General features: G+C 44.1%; 1 pseudogene; it reads left to right on the forward strand.

Annotated features, from left to right (window-relative positions):
• Positions 1-7,596: 7,596 nt before the first annotated feature.
• On the forward strand, positions 7,597-11,388 carry LOC123456639 (annotated as a pseudogene).
• The last annotated feature ends 11,174 nt before the right edge of the window (positions 11,389-22,562 follow it).

A 22,562-nucleotide genomic window follows, 5' to 3' on the forward strand; every position in this document is an offset into this window, starting at 1 on the left:
AGGAAAATCCAGACAAAGTTCAAAAGAATGATAAATATTTACAATGATTACAAAGGAGACACAGATTAACACATAAATGACTTTGTGAATCACTTCAAAGGTGACAAAACTAAACACCTAGATGAACTCTAAGAGACCACACACCACACATCACACCAAGATGTGTACCTGAATTGAAAACAGAGAATGTGACCTAAAGAAAATAAGGAAATTGAAATAAACCTGGAAATGAGAAACACAGCTAGTCTAACAAAAATACCCATGAAAATCCTCACCTATATAATGGGTCAAATAGAACAGGGATTATCAGGCCTTGAAGATAGGGAAGAGGAATCAGATCAACTAGTAATAACCAAGAGAAGTCTAAAAATCATATGAACAGAACATGAGAGGGACGCAGAGAAATTTTCAAAAGAACAAAGTTCGAATCATGGGCATACAAGGAGGAGAACTTCAAGTCAATATTATAGAAAGTATTTTTAATAAAAGGATGGATGAAAACTTCCCAAATCTATGGGAAAATATGGACACCCAGATAAAAGAGGCATACAGTGCACAGACAAAAATGCCTGGAACGGAACATACATAATTAGACAGGAACTATGTTAATACTTTGCCCTGAAATACTTTTTTTTCTTTATAGAACTGTAAGATGTTTCAACTGTCTTAAAATGGGTAAAGGGTGCAAGAGACATCTCTGTCTTACTTCTTACATGTGTAAGTTTAGGCAGAATTATCAGAACACAGAACATTCACTAAAAATGCTTTAATATTTTTATGTTGTTTTGAGACAGGCATCAGACTCCCTTTATAGATCAAACTGGCCATTGCTTCCTCATCATTTGCCTAAATCCATCAAGTGCTGAGATTATGATCATGAGACACCATACCTGATATAAAATGGTTTAACATCTTAGTATGCTTTAGTTTAACTGGGAATGAGCCAAAGCACTTTCAAATGATGAAAAAGTTTTAAAACAGAGTTTGTGGAAATATCTCCTTTGTATAATAAAACACCACATAAGTTATTCCTAAACTTAGGCTGGAGAAAGTTGGAAGAATATCACAGACAGTTTTGAAATTATTTTTATTACATCAATACCCCTCATTTGGTAAGAGTCCTTGTGATAGGAACCATTATTGATACTCTCACTTCACAAGGAGTATCTCACATCAAAGAAGGAGGCAGAAACAAGTCTTTGTGTAGATGACAAAGAGCCTCAAGTTTCCTCTAGCTGTAGCTTCCAGGGGCATGAAAATGAGAACTCAGGACCCAGCCATGTGAAGGGATTCAGCAAGTAGGCCGACAGCTTAACAAATATATCCAAGGGCTTACACTCTGCATGTCAGTGAGAACCAGGAACAAAATACAAATACCAAGGCATAAGGCTCGGTTTCAGAAGGAGCTCACCTCTAGTTTTGATGACATGAACTAGCTATATCTCAACAAATCATTTCACCCCTCCAGGTATGTAACTTCTCTTGCAACAGAAAGAAAAATGTATTAATGGAGGAAGAAAGAAGCCAGTCTCTCTGATAAATTCTGTGTAATTTCAACCACAAACCATTGTCTCATCAAAAATTAGCACAAATACAAAACACAAATACAAAGAAAGACTAGCTTCACACCTGTGATCTATTTTTTTTCTGTCTGCTTGTATTGCCAAGTTTGAAAGAAGTCTGACTTAGTATATTCATGCAAGCTACAATGACACAGATATGAGTGACAAACCTAGCAAATGGGCTATCATTTAAAAACATCTTCATAACAACAGAGAGCGGGGACACACAAAACTCGTACACTCATACTGAGAAAATTAGCATAAAACAGACAAGAAAAAAGGGAAACAGGTGTTCTCTGAAACACCTTATAAATGCCCCTATCAGTAATCTCCTAACTTCATTCCATGAACAAATAATTTCAAAATAAAAACAAAGTAATGCATCCATACACAGGCTAGCAAAAAAAACCATGCATATCTTGGTCAAGAGGGAAAACCTGATTGGGCAGAACTATGTGGGTTTTATATTTCCTGTGGTGATTATGCTTAAAACATGTGTGTGTGTGTGTGGGGGGGTGTTTGTGTTTTTGCAAATCGAAGTTTACATGGAAAACTGTATAAGAATAAAAGATTCAATTATATCCAAATGAACTTACAAAGTATAGAAAACTTTAATTTTCCTTAGATTACTAACTACTGCATGGTAATCCTGGAAATGTGCAAGTAAAATGTCTTGGGGCCTTAGTTGTGTCTCAGTGGGTAAGACCACTGGCTGACAACGAATGGGTATCTCAGTTGGATCCTCAGCACTCATGTAAAATGCCTGGCAAGGTCTAGGATGTCTGTAACAACAGGCTCAAGTGTGCTGAAGACAGGAGAATTTCTGGGATTTTATCATCAGCCATCTTGAGTGAAATTAGCAGCACAAGTTTCACTGACAGAGCCCGTCCTACGGAAGGAAAAGTGGAAGCACAACAAGGGAGGACACCGGATGTTCTCCTATGACTTCCACACATGTACTTACAGGACGCCTCCATCTGCATACACACCTGAAATATACACAAACATGCCCCCCCACACACAAAATAAAAGAAAATAAAGAGTATCTCAAGAGGTTGGAGAATGAAAAACAGTGATTTAACACAAATATCATGAATGTGAATATACAGTTCTCTGTCTGATATAAAAAGAGCTCAAAAACTTCCAAATCTCATCCTGAAAAACAAATGCAAGCTGAATATCCACTCTCCTTAACCCTTCACAGAATTGATGCCACATGAGAAATGCTGCCCCAAATTTTGCAGACAGACAAAAACAGAAAGTCAAAGCTTAGCCGACCATAATCTCTTGAGTGGAAATAAGATGACCAATGCCACAACTATTAGCAAAGACACAGAGAACAGAAGCCTGATCACCAGGAAGACTATCAGGAGGAACACAGAAGTAAGACACAAGACCATCACAAGTACAATCACCAGACACACACAGAGCAGCAAGATAACCACCATGACCAACAGGATGGACACACGGGGCAACATCATGACCATCACTGAGAGAGAGTTAAAGAGTTGTGCACAGACAGCAGACGCATGACCATCTCCGTGACCATCAACAGACACACAGGACAACCACAGGAACACGCCCATGCTCAACAGTGCACACACACTTGGCGGCACATCATCACCACCACTAACTTCAGCAAGAACATCGAGTGAGAAGCAGAATGGCCACCATCATGACCATCAGAAGGATCAGGGATCAATGGCCTTTTTAACACAGACTGTCAGCTGGAAAACGGAGGGGTGGTAGCATATCTAACAATGTGAACATCGATGGAGACACAGCAACATGTCTCCACAGCAACCACCACCAGTAAACCAGGGCAGCAACACCGCCACCTCAGCACCCATAAACAGAAACCGAGAGTTGAGCAGCATGACAATTACCAGTGACCATAAGCAGAGACACAGAAGGCAGCAGCAACATCTCCACAGTAACCATCAGGATGAAAACAGGGCAGCAGCATGAGCACCACCAGGACCCCCCACAGAGACACAAAGTGTGGCCCAGTGACCAGCTTCACAACCATCAAAGGAGACACACTAGGCACCAGCAGCACCTACACTGAGACCGTTAGCAGGGATACAGAGGACACACGAAAGAACCAGCACCTCAGCAGGAAGAGCTAACACAGCATCATGACCATCACCACCATCAGCAGGAAAGCAGAGGATGACAGAATGACCATGACAATCAGCAGAGATACAGAAGGCAGCAGAATGATTATTGCTACGAGCAACAGCAGGAACACAGAGGGCTGCAGTATGATCACCACTGCAACCATCAGGAGGAACACTGAGGGAAGACACATGGTTATCACCAAAACAATCAGCAGGACAGCAGCATGACAAGCACCATGGCCATCAAGGTAACCTCACAGGGCACCAGGATGACCATCACCACAACCATCAACAGACACCCAGTAGGCACAGTATGACGATCTCCAGTAACACAGATGGTGGCAGCATGATGAGCACTGCGACCACCAGCAGAGAGGGAGGGCACCTACATGAATACCACCACTTCCACCAAAAGTAATGCCCATGACAGCAGCATGAGATGCACCATAACCATCTGCAGAACCGTGACCTCCATCCTGGTCATCTGCAGGAACACAAAGAGCGACAGCATGCCTACCACCATGAATACCAGCAGGGTCACCTAGGACAGATGCATATGCCCACCTTGACCTTGAGCAGGCACACAGAGAGGAACAGCACATCCGGAACTACAGACATCAGCAGAGATACAGAGGGCAGGAGCAAGATCACCTCTATGACCATCGGCTGGCATGCAGAGCAGAGGCACATGGCCACAAGAACCATGAGTAGGAAGTCACAAGACAGCAGGTCCATCATCAGAAACAGAGGTCAGCAGCATGAACACCACCACAATCAGAGGCGAGAACAAGGAGGGCAGCAACCTATTGGCTACCATGTCCATAAGCAGAGATACAGAGGCCAGCAGCAAAGGCCCAGGTTCAATTCCCCAGTGTGCATTGTAAATCCATGTTCACACAGTGGCTCTTAGATCTGGAGTACATTTACAGTGGCAAGAGGTGCTGTAGTGTCCACTCTCTCTCTTTCTTTGACCCTCCCCCAATCTCTACCCCTGAAAATAAATAAATAAGGTTGAAAAGTTCTCTTAATGCAGTCATTTAAGGGAAACTATCAACAAAAATCTATATGGAAATACATTTTAAATAGGAAATTAACACCCAAATATAGCATTATTTGAACACTGCTCAAAATCTGCCACAATCAATAAAGAGTGTTATCTTGGCATTTAACTGCACTGGTAAACATTTTTAATAGTGTGTATATCATATACCTTTAAATAGCATACTTGTGAAAGAATATATCATTGTGTAATTATTTCAGTTCCCAAATTATACATATATATATATATACATATATATACACATATATACATGTATAAATGTGTATGTGTATATATATATATATATATATATATATATATAAAATATACATTTACTTACATACATACATACACACACACACACAAAGGCTTGGCTCTTTTCCATGTATATTATAACTTATGGAATTGTCTCTGATGTGCACTCTATGAACCATTTCACCAACAGGACATGTTTTCTAAAGAAGAATGTCACAGTGTATTCAAAAACTACACTTCTGCAAACCGATTTTGGTATAGGTCAGACAGGAGTCACTTCACATTTATTTAGCAAGATTTGTATCTTACAATTTTTCATCAATAGCAACAATAGCAAAAAATTCATAATGATAAAAATGATCTATTTTGAAATTTAGTTGGGATTATGCTCAATTTAAAAGGCATTATCCATGTAACTTTTAAAAAGTACTTTAAGTCAGTGGAAATATTTTCTTAAACATGTGTTTTTTAATGAAATTAAAACAATATTTTCCCTTTCACTATTTTTTTGGGTAAAATTTTGACTTTTCTTGCACTTTGTCACCATGCTCAAAGTACCCGTTGCCCTTTTATTAAAGCAAATGTGACTTGATCCCAGTGCACCTCATGATGTGAAATTCAAACGCTCAGCCTTGGCCCAGCTGGGCAAAGTCTCCTGTGCACTGCACTGAGTTCCATTCTCGGCATGATTTTCGTGTGTTGTTGAAAATGTCGCTGTAGGCTGTGTCCACGTGCACCAACCACTTCATACGGACGCCTGAGGCGAAGGCTCAGAAAATAGGTAGAAAGTATTCACATAAAGCGGCTAGCAAGTATATTTGGTCATTGAGGTGACAGGAAGGGGACACAAGGCATCGCGTACAGCTTCTAAGCAAGAGGCCAGCATGCACGCACGTGGGGAAGTGTGAATTTTCAGGAGGAGTGAATACCTGCTGCGTTCTCCACGGCCGCCCTGCACTCACGGGTCCCCAGCAAGCGCCTCTTTTCAGCCGGGACGACAGAAGCCCCCGCGCACCGCGCTCCCCGAAGCCCCCTGGTCGTGGACGCTGGGCGACGCCTCCGCTCCCGCAGCTCTCCGTTCTCACCGGGAGACGTTCACACCGGAGGTGAGAACCGTCTAGAAGGCGGAGGGCGGAGAGCACGTGCACAGGGACGCGGGGGAAGCACTGGCGCCACCCGCTGACCGAAGTTGGTAATTACAGCTTCCGTGACGTCAGCCTAGGAATTCAGTGAGCAGCCTGCCCGCTGAACCCCGAGAGTCGCAGGAAGCTCGCTTAGCTTAGTCCAGAACGCAGACACAGAAAACGCGGGGAATTACATCATTTCTGTCAAAACATATAGACAGACCTTTCCATAGCCACAAATAAGGATACGATATCTCAGGTACGTAAAATTCAATGATGATTCAATTAAGAAGATAAAAGTAAATCCAATGAAAACAAAGGGCACAAGCAGAATAAAACAAATCAAATGCAAGCAAATCAGATAAAGCTATATTAAAAACAAATTTAAAATTAAAAACAAAGAGGGCCGAGAGATGGTTCAATGGTTAAGGTGCCTGCTTGTACACACCAAGGACCCAGGCTCCACTGTCCAGGTCCCACAGCAGCCACATGCACAAGGTAGACCATGCCTATGGTATTTTTCTTTTGAATGCCTACAGGCATTGTGGCGTCCATTCTCTTCCTCCTTCACTCTGTCAATCATAAATAAATGAAAACTTTTTTAAAAAACACAAAAGGCCGGGCGTGGTGGCGCACGCCTTTAATCCCAGCACTCGGGAGGCAGAGGTAGGACGATCGCCGTGAGTTCGAGGCCACCCTGACACTCCATAGTGAATTCTAGGTCAGCCTGGGCTAGAGTGAGACTCTACCTCGAAAAACCAAAAACAAAAAAATCCAGAAAAGAAGTCTACTTGCAGAACTGTGTAGGACAAAGATGCAATTAATAAATAAGTTAACTTTTGTTACTGTTAATAATTTATTGAATTTGTATGCATATAAAATTGTACAACTTGAGCCACGCGTGGTGGTGCACACCGTTAACCTCACCACTAGGGAGGCTGAGGTAGGAGGATCACCATGAGCTCAAGGCCACCCTGGGACTACATAGTACTTTTCAGGTCAGCCTTGGCTAGAGGTAGACCCCACCTCAAAAAAAAATATATATATATTGCACACACTTGAGCTTGCGCCTGGCTGGCTTGCAGCTGGGGTAAGCTGGTGTTGCTTGCTAACGTAATCACAGGGGATGGGAATGTTTCCAAGGGGAGCTCACTCATTCTCCAGGTCGGTTCTATTCCAAATCACAAAGGACAGTAGAGGAGAGGTGCTTTATTCTAACTCAAAGTAGTTTCTGCACAGGATGACAAGGTGTTGCAAACTCTCTTCCATATTTATTTTTTCTTGGAGGGAATGACCAGCCTCCATTAGTTGAAGGCCTCTGAGGCCAGGGCCCATGTTTCAGAACACAATAAGACACCTGCAAAAGAACTGAAGACATGATGAAGATATCAGATACAGCCTAATTACAAAGCAAAGGAATTCAGCTGCCTTTGAGGTGACCAAATGAGAATAATGTTGATTTTGTACTCAGCTGCCAGCTTCAGCCCTAACCAGCAATGAATCATCACTCACTCTCACTGGCCTTGTCTCAAATAAGATAACTGATGGACAATTTAACCATGAAAAACTACAAAGCCAACCAGCAGAAAGACAGCATATTGTGAGTCAGCACAGTCCTGAGGCAGACAGGCATTTATTGTGCTGCCTATTTTCACATGTGGATTTAAGTGGTGATCATAAAAGCAGTGGCAAAGATTCCCATCAGACTCAAGTTTCCGATTCAGGAGTGTGCTTCAATTACAAAGTGAAATTTTATCTCGACATTGTCATATGCCATTGATAATCCATGGCCCTACCAGAAGAGTTTAAAGCCTATGCCCCACTTACTTGCCCAGCTGAGTAAAGTTCTCACATTAAGCAAAGGACAAGAGGCAAGTTTTGGTCATGCCATCTTGAATTCTTCCAGCTCAGATCTCAGAGGTTCTGCTGCCCAGTTTATCAAAGAGAAGTTTCTCGACCTTCTGCATTCTTACATTGACACAGATGTCAGTGGAAGTCAAGAAAGAGGCTTCCAAGATACAGCAATAGAGGTGCTGTACTTCCTCCTCTCCCTTCTCCTCCTTGGGAAGAAGGGAGCCTGTGGAGTTGCACAGGAACAGATAGATGCTCTTCTTACAGAGCCACACAGAGATATTCCCATAGAACATTGCCCGGTGGTGCTTGCACCACTTTTATACCCTGAAAAATGGGCCATTCTGATGGTCAGGATCTTGCCTGATTCTGGAGGGGTAACTAAAACGTGATGGAGAAATTTTTCACTGATTCCATGCAAGATGTAGGCTATGGCTTTTGTTTGAGTACTGAAGAATGTTGGAATATGATCATGCACTTCGGTGTCGGGGTGTTGACAGCTGCTCGGGACACCCGGGTTTTGGGAATGATGGCTCAAGCTCCTTCACAATGAACAGATGGTGTTCCATTACAGAGTATCTCTACTTCTGGCAGTGGGATCGGGAGTTATGGGAAAGATAAAATTGATGGAACACAGGCGCACACATGGAATGCCAAAGTCCTGATTGATATCATTAAAGACCTGAACACTAGTTTGAATTTCAAGGAAGTAACTTTTGAACTGGACCATCCTGGATTTCAAATTCATGATAGTAAAGGACTTCATAAGGTAGTGTTTGGCATTGGCATGGTAAGGTTTGGGCATGGAAATATTCTCAGTGGACTTCATATGCAGACCTTGGAAAAACCCGAAGGCCAGTTCTCCTTCATTACCCATTCCCTAATAAATCCAGAGATCTTCTGTTTTGCTGACTGTCCATGTCATGCTGTTGCCACTGCCATTCTGAAACTATCACCAGAAGATGATGATCGAGAAGCTGCCACATGCAAGAGCTTGGGTTTGATTGAGTCTCTGCTGATGATTGCAGAGTTTGGACACTATGAGCAAATTAAGCAGCTCTTCAGCTTCCCTATCAAACACTGTCCAGACATATGGGTATTGGCATTATTACAAATCAAAACCTCTTGGCACACCTTACACCATGAACTCATCTCCACTTTGGTGCCAATTTTCCTTTAAACCATCCTGACTGTGCCATTATTTTGCACTCTGCATGTCATGGGCAGGGACAGTCTCCAACAATTTGCCTACTTTTCATGCATGCAATAGCAGAATGGTATTTCAGAGGGGAGCAGTATGACCAGCCCAAGTTGTCTTGAATACCTCACGTGGCCCAAGACTTAAAGGCCTTGTCAATGCTGCTAAATGGCACTCCGTTTGCTCACTGCACTGGCTTCACATCACGAATACCTCATACTTTACAAGTGGCTCACAGACAAAATAAGAGAGTGCAGGGAGCCTTTTATCCAAGCATGCATGATTTTTTTTAAAGAGAAGGTGGCCTTCTATTTTGGATGGAATTGCCCCAGAGAAAGATCAGCCCCAAAGTGCTCAACTTCCTACTGAAACTCTGGCAACAATGTTATCATCTCTACAGGCTTGTGCAGGAAGTGTTTGTCAGGAGTTATCAGAGATCATCCTCACCTTGGTACACAATTGTCACAATGTCATGGATAAACCAGTCAGCCACCTCCTGGAGTTATGCCCAATGGTTGCCTTCCTAGTGCTAGCAGCTAAGATGCCATGTCTCCTGTTTAGATTTATCCTCTCGCTGGAATGGCATCTCTAAATACAGCTGGTTTGGCTACCCCTCACACCCAGACTATGCATGATTTCCCTCCAAATTTGGGTTCTGCGTTCAGTGCCCCTCAGTCAGCAGCAAAAACATTTCCACTTCTTTTAAGCCAAATCAAACAACTGCATTCAGTGTCACTGGGGCCCTTGGACTTCCTGTAATGAATAACGGTCCTGTTGTACAAAGGAAGCTGGGCACCACTGGAATCGACCAGCCTATATTCCAGCAGACTAAGATGAAACATTCGGACTTGTCTCAGGTGTGGCTAGAGGCAAATCAGCACTTTGTAAAGAGATAGATGAAGAAGCAAACAGCTGTTTCCCAGGGAATCTATACTCACCCACCACACCCAACTGTGTCTGCTGATGATGTATTATAAATGCTACTGAAAGCCTAAGATTCTACCATGACATGGGAATGAGAAGTGTTTAACTGTATACTAAGAAACTTGTTTGAAGAGAATGGGTTTTCCCCAGTACCCTTATAAAGAATTAAAATAACAGCCTTCCTATTTGGTTGTATATAATTGAAAAAGGACTGGTCACTTACATGGCATTGAGTGTGGCCCTGTGAAATGTTCGTGAAGCCTGAAACAAGCCTTTTGGATCCAAAATGTATTCTTTTGGGATTGCTGCACTTGATAGATTTACAAATAGATTGAAGGACTATCCCCAATATTGTCAGCACTTGGCTTCCATCAGTCACTTTATGCAGTTTCTACATCATTACAGGAGTATATTGAGAAAGGACAGCAGTCTAAAGATCCTCCTGTGAAAATACAAGGCTCTATCACAACCCCTGGAAGTATTGCACTGCCTCAGGCCCAGGCTAGGCCCAGGTTCCAGCAAAAGCTCCACTTGCTGGTCAGGTTCACACTGGTGTTGCCACATCAACAACCACCACTGTTGCTACAACAGTTTCAGTCTCCCAACCAACAGGAGTCAGCTATAAGATATGTGTGCCACTTTCTATAAATACTACAAATATTGATGCATTGCTTGTAGCCACAAATCAAACTGAGAGAATAGTAGAGCCCCCTGAAATATTCAAGAGAAAATGTCTTTTATTTTTTAACAAACTCACAGTCAAAAATGACACAGTTGTTTAAATCGCTAAAATGGACCATGAAGGAAGAAGTTAAGACTTGAATTTCACCATATCTACTTATGAAGATTGTCAAACTTTCACAGCCTGTATTCAAACTTTCTTAGCATATTGAAGAACCTGGAGTTTAAGAAGCTGGTTCCTAATGAGTCCTGCAGAAATCTGAAAGTGTTCTTGTCCACTGATAAACCTCTGGCCAATTTCACATATTGTTCTTTGATAAAGAACTTGGGACATTGGCTAGGAATGATCACATTAGCTAAAAACAAACCCACCTTACACACTGACTTGGATGTGAAATTTTGCCACTAGAAGCTTATGATAAGGACGACAGGAATTGCTCTATGTAGTGCCCTTTGTTGCCAAAGTCTTAGAGTCCAGCATTCATAGTGTGGTGTTCAGGCCACCAAACCCTGGACAATGGCAATAGTGAATGTGTTAGCTGATCTACACCAGGGACAGGACTTAAAGTTAAACGTGAAGTTTGAGACTGAGATGCTTGAGGGATTGAAACAAAGAGATAACCTTATAAATTAGATTAAATTCTGTGAGACTGGGCATAGTTGGCATATGCTTGTCTTTCCAGCACTTAAGAAGTAGGGACATGAGCCAGGCATCGTGGTCCACACCTTTAATCCCAGCACTTGGGAGGCAAAGGTAGGTCGTTTACTATGAGTTGGAGGTCACCCTGGGACTACATAGTGAGTTCCAGGTCAGCCCAGAGTAGATTGGGATGCTACCTTGAAAAACAAAAAACAAACAAACAAACAAAGAAGTAGGGGCAGAAGTATGAGGAGTTGAAGGGCTAGCTTCAGCTTCATAGTAAGTTGGAGGCCAGCCTGGGCTACATGAGGGGTTAACTAAGAAGAACAACACAAAAAGAACAACAAAACAAAAGAAATGATCAGTGTGTATGAGAAACTATAGTTATAATAATATGCCACCCTTTGTGAACATGCATGTGGCCCCTGTATTTACTGGAAATGGAAAATTAGATTTACTGGGATGAAAATCGAGCCATCTCTGGGAAAGCCTGAATTGGGAAACATTTTGTGTGGCTTTCTTTTTTTGGAGAGTCATATCTTTCAATTTTGAGGCCCACAGAGCTGTGCCAAAAGGGGAAGCCATCCTCCTCCTGCACTGGTGAGATAGCAACATAAAATAAGTTTACTTTCAATGAACAAACATTGAGTTACAATAGTCTCTCTCTTTAAAAAATTTCATTTACCCATTTATTTAGATTTATTTATCCATTTATTTATTTCTTTTGCTTATTTATTTATTTTTATTTATATATTTATTTTTGCTGTGGTTGGAGGGTGCTGGGAATTGAACCTGGGGCCGGCAAGTTCATCTAAAAAGCGTTCTTTGCATAGAATGCTTTTATTTGAAAATTTTATCTTAGAAGATTTAATCATGCATACTGTCTAAAGAGAATATAGATATCCTTTATACGGTTCTAAGGGGTGTAAGCTTAATGTGCTGGATCCATGACCAGCATCAAAACAGGAAAATGATAGAATATACATCTGAATATATGGACAATAATGCACCGTGCAGTTAAACTTCAATCTATATCATGTTCTGGGCACATATTTAGATAAAATTGTGCCTGTGGACATTTATAATTGTATAAAGGTTCCACGCCTGAAACTGGTGATGAAAACCATTCCCTTAAACCATTTCCTATTTTTTAAATATTTTATATACTTAGAGAGAGAGAGAGAGAGAGAGAGAGAGAGAGAGAGGAGAGAGGAGAGAGAATGGGAGCACCAGGGCCCCCAGGCACTGCAAACAATCTTCAGGTACATGTGCCACCTTGTTCATCTGGCTTTACGTGGGTATGGGGACAAAACATGAGTCACCCAGGAAAGTGCCTTAACCTCTCAGCCTTCCCTGCAGTCCCCATCTCCTATTTCCAATATGTGTTTGTTTCTACCTAATGTTATTTATAGGAGATTTGTAAAGTTGACATTACTTTCTGTTTGTTGAAGGGTAGGGGAGGCTGGGTCTCCCGTAACCCGGGCTAGCTTCAAACTTGCTACATAGCCAGGGTCCTTGACCTCCTGCATCCACCTCCCATGTGCTGGGATGACAGTGGTGAGCAGCACTGTGCCTGGCCTGAAACTTTATGTATTTTTGGAGTACTGAGTTTCAAATTCAGGATGGGTATCCAAATACAGACCCATGCTGTACTTTTTATTTATTTGTTTATTTGAAAGAAAGATGGAGAAGAGAGAGAGAGAGAGATTGAGAGAGAGAGAGAGAAAATGAACATGCCAGGGCCTTAGCCACTGCAAACGAACTCCAGAGGTGTGGACCACCTTGTGCATCTGGCTTCCATGGGTCCTGAAAAGCCTAAGGAGCCGCGTTTGAGTCTCCAGATTCCACCTAAGGTAGATGCACAGACACACAAGGTGACCCAAGCACACAAGGTCGTGCACGCATCTGGAATTCCAGGGCAGTGGCTGGAGGCCCTGTTGTACCAATCTCTCTCTCTCTCCCTCTCTCTCTCTCTCTCTCTCTCTCTCTCTCTCTCTCTGTAATAAAAAGTTTATCATATTATTTTTAATTATTTAATTGGAAGCAGGGAGAGAGAGAATCGGTGATCCAGGGCCTCCAGCCACTGCCAACAAACTCCAGATGCGTGTACCACCTTGGGCGTCTGGCTTTATGTGGGTTCGGGGAAATCAAATCCAGGCCATCTGACTTCAAAAACATGTACCTTTAACCAGTGACCAATCTCTCCAGTCCATTTATTTATTTATTCATTTGGTTCTTTGTGGGTTTGGGGGCAGGGTTTACATGGGAAGCAGGGAATTGAAACCCAGACCTGCAGGATTTGCAATCAAGCACCACCTCTTAACACTGAAGTATCTCCCCGGAATTCTCATCCGTTTGTTTTAGGAGGCATAGAGGATAATGAGTTAAGGTAACCTCTCACTCGAGCCCAGGCTGACCTGGAATTCACTATGTAGTCTCAGGCTGGCCTCAAACTCATAGGGACCCTACTGCTTCCTATGCCACCATGCCCAGCTCATCCATCAATTATTACTTATTTGTTTGCAAGGAGAGAAAGAGGATGAAAGAGCAGAAATGGGTGCAAGAGAGCCCCTAGCAATTGAAAACCAACTCCAGACACATGCACCACCTTGTGCATCTGGCTTTATCTGGATACTAGGGAATTAAACCCGAGTCATTAGTCTTTGCAGTCAAGTGGCTTAACGGCTGAGCCGTATCTCCGGCTCCCTCTTTCATCACTTTTACTTAGTGTCTTCTATATGTCAGTTATGGAAAAGGAATCCAATTCATTGTCCTTATACAGATGTACAGTAAGCATGTGTATATGCTTTCATTTTGTTTTATTTTTATTTATTTATCAGAGACAGAGAGAGAAAGAGGCAAATAGAGAGAGATATAATGGGTGCACCAGGGCCTCTAACCACTGCAAACAAACTCCAGACAAATGTGGCCACCTCCTGCATCTGCTTTTATGTGGATCCTAGGGAAAAAGAAAAGTTTTCATGAGGATTTCATAGCATTTTCAGATAACATATTTGGGCATCTGGTTGAATTAATGAAAATAATGTTTAAAGCCCTATGTTTTAACCATGCTTTTCATTTTAATAAATAATATGAATAGATACATCTCTAAATCAATTTTGTGGATTTAAAAAAAGATGTGATTGCCCATGAGATATAAATACACAGTAATGTTCGCAGATTCATTAATTAATGTTTTGCCTTTGTGCATTTTGAAAATTTATAGGGAGCTGGAGACATGGCTTACTGGATAGAGTGTTTGCCTGTGAAGCCTAAGGAATCATGTTTAACTCTCCAGGTCTCACCTAAGCCTGATGCACAATGTGATGCAAGCCTGCAAGATCTCACATGCACACAAGATGGCACATCGCAGTGGTTCAGAGTTCTGTTACAGTGGCTGTAGGACCAGGCATGCCAATTCTCTTGCTCACTCACTCTCTCTGTCTCTCTCTCTCCCTTTCTCCATCTATGTCTCTCTATCTCTGATAAAAATGTCTAAAAAATTAGTAATTAATTCAGATTTATTGTGCATGGTATATAATCCAAGTACTCGCACGCTAACAAAGGAGATCAGGAGTTGAGGTTTCTGAGGCACGTGAGTCCATGTTTATAAAAAAGAAAGAAAGAAAAGGAAAACACGCTAGAGATATGGTTTAGCAGTTAAGGCACTTGCCTGGAAACCCAAAGGACCTAGGTTCGATTTCCCAGGATCCATGTAAGCCAGATTCAAAATGGGGTGCATGTGTCTGGAGTTCGTTTGTGGTGGCTTGAGGGCCTGGTGTACCCATTCTCCCCCCTGCCCTTGGCTTCTTTCTCTCTTAAATAATTAAATAAATAAAGTAAAAATTAAATCAACAAGTATGGTTAGATAATTCAGTTAAGTAATTCCCTAGAAGGGAGTGAAATAAACTTTTCTTTCAAAATATCCTGAAAAGGGACAAACTTGTCTCAAACACCATCATCCATTATGCAGTTTGTTGTGGAAAATATTTGATTGGATTCTCCAGGACCTATGTAAAGGCAGACTCGCAAAGTGGTGCATGCATCTGGAGTTTGTGGCAGTGACTGGAGTCCCTAGCATTCCCATTCTCTTTCTCTATCTGCCTCTCTCTCAAATAAATAAGTCAACTTTTAAAACGTATTATTTTATAATAAAAAATTACTTGAGAAAGAGAGACGGGGTTGGATACATCAGGGCCTCCAGCGACTGCAAACAGGCTCCAGACACATGCACCACCTTGTGCATCTGGCTTTAGGCTTGTACTGGGGAATTGAACCTGGGTCCTTAGACTTCACAGGCAAGTGCCATAACCACTGAGCAATCTCTTCAGCCAAACAGACTTAATGTTGCATTCTAAGATGTTTGATAAGAAATTCTAGAAGCCTTAACCTACCAGATGCCTTTCTGTTGTTGTACTTGAGATCCAAACTTGAGTGAGCAGGCTCGCTCCAATCCAAGGCCAAGAAAGCTTGAACACACTAGTTCATATATCATCAATATGGCTGCATGCAAGCCCATGTAGTGGGAAAACATGAGGTATCTTACCTCACTTTTCAGAGTATCAGGCACAACTGGTAGGGAATGAAAACCATGGTAAAAAAATAGAAAGAGACTGACACCAGGCCAACACCTGATGTCCGGATGTACTTATTCTTCTTTAAAAACTACTTTATCTATTTGTTCATTTGAGACAAAGTGAGAGTGAACGAGAAGGTAATGAGTTTGTCAGCGTCTCCAGCCATTACCAAGGAATCCAGACACATGCGCCACCATGTGCATTTGGTTCTGTGGTTATTTGGAAATCAAACTCGGTTATGTATGTGTAATTTTGTATTGATGTACAAGGATTGGAGTTTCCAACTCAGTGGGACCCAGCAGGACGGACACAGACACAGGCTTCTTGCTCAGTTAAATTGCAAAACAGAGCTAGAGAGAAGGCTCGGCAGTTAAGGCAATTTCCTGCAAAGCCTAAGTACCCAGGTTCGACTCGCCACAACCCTCGTAGCCAGAAACACACAATTGAGGGCATCACAGGTCGCACATGCCCACTAGTTGGCACAACCGTCTGGAGTTCAATTGCAGTGGCTGCAGTTCCTGGGAGTGCCAATTCTCTCTCTCTCTCTCTCCCTTTCACATCACATTAGGTAGTCTGTTGGACTAGACTGAAAAAACTTTCAAAACAGACTCAGGAAGGAAATATATATGTAGTAGCTCTTTTGGAAAATACACCAAGGATGAAAAATATATAATGGTTCCATAGAACAGGGAAAGTGGAACATTTGGGGGAATTATTGGAGCCATTGTGTAGAACAGTGGGAAAATGGGCACTTTTCTTAGACTAGCAAGAAAATGGAATGGTTATATGGAATAGGGAACAAACCAGGGGTCTGGAGAGACGGTTTAGCACTTACGGTGCTTGCCTGTAGAGCCTAAAGATCCAGGTTAGATTCCCCAGTACCGACATAAACCCAAATGCAGAAGGTGGGGCACGTGTCTGGAGTTTGTTTGCAGTGGCTAGAGACCCTAGCAGGACCATCCTCTATGTCTCATAAATAAATAAGTAAAATGTGTGCCACGTGTGTGATGACTCACCTCCTGAGGTAACTTCACTTGCCAATTAATTGCATCTTACCCCAGACATCTAGCAAAGAGACGTTTCAATGTCCCCAACACAATGGTGTGATGTGGGTTTGAAGTGATGGAAATGCCATTTTGCTGGATATGAGGATCATCTGTACTGAAATGCCACACCACATCCCAGAGATAGGTGGGATGGATGGCATATGCCAATTACAGTATATCCTTCTTCAAATGTAGCCTCATTTAACTTACAAATACTGATGTTGAAAGGCCCAAGAATTCAGAAGCTCAGAAATACTATCACGCTCCAAAGGGAGCTTAAGCGGGCCACCTGCATACCTCAAACTCCAGGTTTTACTCTCTGTCAGAAGCAAGTAAAGAATCCCTCTTCTCATTGTATCAGAGCCCACTCCTAATATAAAACTAGGTAAAAAGGACATGAGATAGCCCTCAGGGATGGGAAATAAATAATAAAGTAAACCACTTATTTAGTTTCTGTAAATAGCCTGCACCATAAGCCTTAATAGCCCACACTGTAAGCCTTAGTAGCCTACACTGTAAGCCTTAATAACTCACACCATAGGCTGTAGCAGCCTGCCTCAGACCACCAAGGTCATAGGAGGCTGATACCATACTCTGTTACCCCCACCTAAGGAATTGCACAAGTGCTGACCTCCAAGGTCACAGGAGACTGATACCACACTCTACTAATCCCACCCAAGGACCTGCGCAAACGCTGACCACCAAGGTCATAGTCATAAGAGAGTGATTGGTCCATGAGGGGCTTGAGCAAAGTAAACTAATTGGCTTAGAAACTGTGGGGTGGCACAAACTGACTGGCTAACACCCTGCAGGGGCTCCTGATATTAAATAATGATTGGTCTAATACACAGGCTTTGTTAGAAACCCTATAAAAACTACCCCATTCCTGCATTCGGGGCTCTGCAGTCCTCTACCCCTGTGCGGTGTACGACTGTGGGCCCCAGCGCGCTTGGAATAAAATCCTCTTGCAGTTTGCATCAAGACCGCTTCTCATGAGTGATTTGGGGTGTCGCCTTATTCGGGCAGAGCGTGGGGACCCCCTGGGGGCGTTTTTTCCCACATTGGGGGCTCGTCCGGGATAGAAGGCCCCCCAACACACACCCGAGAACTGACTTGGAGGTAAGCAGGCCCCTTTGAAATGAGTGTTTGCCGGCCAGTGTTTATGTTCTGAGCATCTGGTTTCTGGGACGCGCGCTTTTGGCTCAGTCTGATTTGCAGCCGTCCTCTAGGGCCTTAAAGGGCCAGGGGACTGTGATCAGCAGATGTGCTAGGAGGATCACAGGCTGCCACCCTGGGGGACGCCCTGGGAGGTGAGGAGACCCAGGGACACCTGGCAGTCTCTTATACCCAGTCAGAAGACCGGGTGCTGTTATTAGAGCGGAGGCTTCCTCCTCCGCGGCCGTCCGATTCTTTTGCCTGCTTGTGGAAGATGCGGACGGGTCGCTGGTATCTGGATTTGTTGGTCTCAGTTGTGTGTGTTGTTGTTGTTGTTCTTTGTGTCTTTGTCTATAGTTCTAAGATGGGACAGACGGTGACGACGCCCCTTAGCTTGACTCTTGACCACTGGACTGAAGTTAAAACTAGGGCCCATAATTTGTCAGTTGAGGTTAGAAGGAGACCCTGGAAAACGTTTTGTGCCTCTGAGTGGCCAACTTATGAGGTCGGATGGCCACCAGAAGGAACCTTTAATTCTGAGACTATTCTGGCCGTTAAAGATATTATTTTTCAGAGTGGACCAGGCTCCTGTCCCAACCAAGAGGCTTATATCCTCACCTGGAAGGATTTGGTGGACAACCCCCCGCCGTGGGTCAGGCCGTGGCTGAATAAACCCAGGAACTCAAGCTCCAGAGTCCTGACTCTTGAAAATGAAAAAAAACCCTCTCCTCCCCCTCGCATCTACCCTGAGATCAAGGAACCTCCTCTGGCTTGGCCGGAGACTCAGCCTGCCCCTCCCCCCCCTTATCTAGTCCCGGGAGCTGAGAGAGGGCCTCTCGCCCCTCCCGAAGCTCCACGCTCCGGCGTGACTGCTCCGCCCCTCGCCCCTCCTGAAACTCCACCCTCCACCCTTCCCAAGCCTCCGCCCCCCTTCCTCCCAGAGCCTCCGCCCCCAAGCTTGCCCGGGCTTCCTTCCTCTGCCCCTCCTGAGCTCCTAGAAATGGGAGGGCCAGCTGCAAGGACGCGGAGCCGGAGAGATGCTACCCCAGAGGGAACAAATGGAATTGTAACACTGCCACTACGCGAGGCAGGTCCTCCCATGCTGGGGGGCCAACTACAACCCCTCCAATATTGGCCTTTTTCCTCTGCAGATCTTTATAACTGGAAAGCTAACCACCCCCCTTTTTCAGAGGAACCCCAACGCCTCACGAGGCTGATGGAATCTCTTATGTTTTCTCATCAGCCCACCTGGGATGATTGCCAACAGCTGTTGCAGACTCTCTTCACAACCGAGGAACGAGAGAGAATTTTAATAGAGGCCAGAAAAAATGTCCTTGGGGCCGATGGGCAACCCACGCAGCTGCAGCATGAGATAGACATGGGGTTCCCTCTGACTCGCCCTGTTTGGGACCACAATACGGCTGAAGGTAGGGAGAGCTTAAAAATCTATCGCCAGGCTCTGGTGGCGGGTCTCCGAGGTGCCTCCAGAAGGCCCACCAATTTGGCCAAGGTAAGAGAGGTGATACAGGGGCCAACAGAGTCTCCCTCAGTGTTTCTTGAGAGGCTCATGGAAGCATTTAGGAGGTTCACACCCTTTGATCCCACCTCTGAGATTCAAAAAGGCTCAATAACATTAGCTTTTATAGGACAGTCAGCTCCTGATATCAGAAAGAAACTTCAGAGATTGGAGGGATTACAGGAAGCTGACTTGCGTGACTTAGTAAAAGAGGCAGAAAAGGTATATTACAAAAGGGAGACAGAAGAGGAAAAGGAACAAAGAAAAGAGAGAGAGAGAGAAGAACGTGAGGAAAGACGTGAAAAAGAGAGAGAAGAAAGGGAGGATAGGTGCAATAGAAGACAAGAGAAAAATCTGACCAGGATCCTGGCCACAGTGGTAGAAAAAAAGGGAGAAAGGGAGAAAAATTTTCAAAAGTTTAGGACAGGCCCTAGGCAGATAGGGAACCTGGGCAACAGGACCCAACTTGATAGAGATCGATGTGCCTATTGCAAGGAGAAAGGACACTGGGTAAGAGACTGCCCTAAGAAGAACAGCAAAAGACCTAGGGTCCTAACCCTTGGAGAAGATGAAGTCTAGGGAGGACGGGGCTTGGAGCCCCTCCCCGAGCCCAGGGTAACTCTGAAGGTGGAGGGGAAGCCAGTCAGATTTCTCGTGGACACTGGTGCTGAACATTCAGTACTTTTGGAACCAATGGGAGGGCTAAAAGATAAAAAATCCTGGGTTCTGGGTGCTACTGGACAACTGCAATATTCATGGACTACCCGAAGAACCGTTGACCTGGGAGTGGGACGGGTAACCCACTCATTCTTAGTCATTCCTGAATGTCCAGCGCCCCTCCTTGGAAGGGACTTATTAACCAAGATGGGTGTTCAAATTTCCTTCAAATCAGAAAAACCAGAAGTGTCTGCTGGAGGTCGACCCATCACCGTGTTGACCCTCCAGCTAGATGATGAGTATCGATTATACTCATCCCCGGTAGAGCCTAATCAAGACCTAAAGCCCTGGTTAGAACAATTTCCCCAAGCCTGGGCAGAAACTGCGGGCATGGGCTTGGCGAAACGAGTACCCCCACAGGTCATTCAACTAAAAGCCAGTGCTACACCGGTATCAGTCAAACAGTATCCCATGAGCCGAGAGGCCCGAGAAGGAATTCGGCCCCATATCCTAAGACTGATTCAACAAGGCATTCTGGTATCAGTTCAGTCCCCCTGGAACACTCCCTTACTGCCAGTTAGAAAACCTGGAACCAATGATTACCGCCCAGTACAGGATTTGAGAGAAGTCAATAAGAGAGTACAGGACATACACCCTACTGTCCCAAACCCTTACAACCTCCTTAGTGCCCTCCCACCAGAGCGGATTTGGTATACAGTGTTGGATCTAAAAGATGCTTTCTTCTGCCTAAGATTACATTTGGACAGCCAACCTCTTTTTGCCTTTGAATGGAGAGACCCAGATACAGGAAAGACTGGGCAGCTCACCTGGACCTGGTTGCCCCAGGGATTCAAGAACTCCCCAACCATCTTTGATGAAGCCCTACACAGGGACCTAGCCAATTTTAGAGTTCAACACCCACAGGTAACCCTCCTTCAATATGTTGATGACTTACTTCTGGCAGGAGCTACCCAACAGGACTGTTTAAAAGGTACAAAAGCATTACTGCTGGAGCTGACTGACCTTGGTTACCGAGCCTCGGCTAAGAAGGCCCAAATATGTAAAAGAGAGGTAACATATTTGGGGTACTCCCTGTGGGATGGACAAAGATGGCTGACAGAGGCACGAAAGAGGACTGTAGTACAAATACCGGTCCCAACTACGGCCAGACAAGTTAGAGAGTTCCTGGGGACAGCTGGGTTCTGCAGGCTATGGATCCCAGGGTTTGCAACCCTAGCTGCCCCCCTCTATCCACTAACTAAAGAGAAAGGAAAATTCATTTGGACCTCTGAACACCAGGGGGCATTTGATGCCATCAAAAAGGCACTATTAAGTGCACCTGCCCTAGCCCTCCCTGATGTGACCAAATCATTTACCCTTTACATAGATGAACATAAGGGGATAGCCCGGGGAGTCCTAACCCAATCCTTAGGGCCATGGAGAAGACCCGTTGCCTACCTATCAAAGAAACTTGACCCTGTGGCTAGTGGATGGCCTATATGTCTAAAAGCCATAGCGGCGGTGTCCACGTTGATTAAAGATGCTGATAAACTAACCCTAGGGCAAAAGATAACTGTCATTGCCCCCCATGCCCTGGAGAGCATTATCTGGCAGCCCCCTGACCAATGGATGACTAATGCCCGTATGACTCACTACCAGAGCCTGCTCCTCACCGACAGGATAACGTTTGCCTCTCCTGCCATCCTCAACCCCGCTACTCTTCTGCCTGAAGAAACTGATGAGACAGTGACTCATGACTGTCATCAACTGCTGGTTGAGGAAACTGGGATCCGAAAGGATCTCACAGATGTCCCTCTGACTGGAGGAACATTAACCTGGTTCACGGATGGAAGCAGTTACATTGTAGAAGGTAAGAGGATGGCTGGGGCGGCGATAGTAGACGGGACACGAACAGTCTGGGCCAGCAGTCTGCCAGAAGGAACTTCAGCACAAAAAGCTGAGCTCATGGCCCTCACACAGGCCTTACGACTAGCTGAAGGAAAGTCTGTGAACATCTACACGAACAGCAGGTATGCTTTTGCTACTACACACGTACACGGGGCCATCTACAAACAGAGAGGGCTACTTACTTCAGCAGGGAAAGAAATTAAAAACAAAGAAAAAATTCTAAGTTTACTAGAAGCCCTACATCTACCCAAAAGACTGGCCATTATACATTGCCCTGGCCACCAAAAAGCCAAAGATTTTATCTCCAAA

This window comes from Jaculus jaculus, chromosome X (genome assembly GCF_020740685.1).
Source record: "Jaculus jaculus isolate mJacJac1 chromosome X, mJacJac1.mat.Y.cur, whole genome shotgun sequence".
Taxonomy (NCBI): Eukaryota; Metazoa; Chordata; class Mammalia; order Rodentia; family Dipodidae; genus Jaculus; species Jaculus jaculus.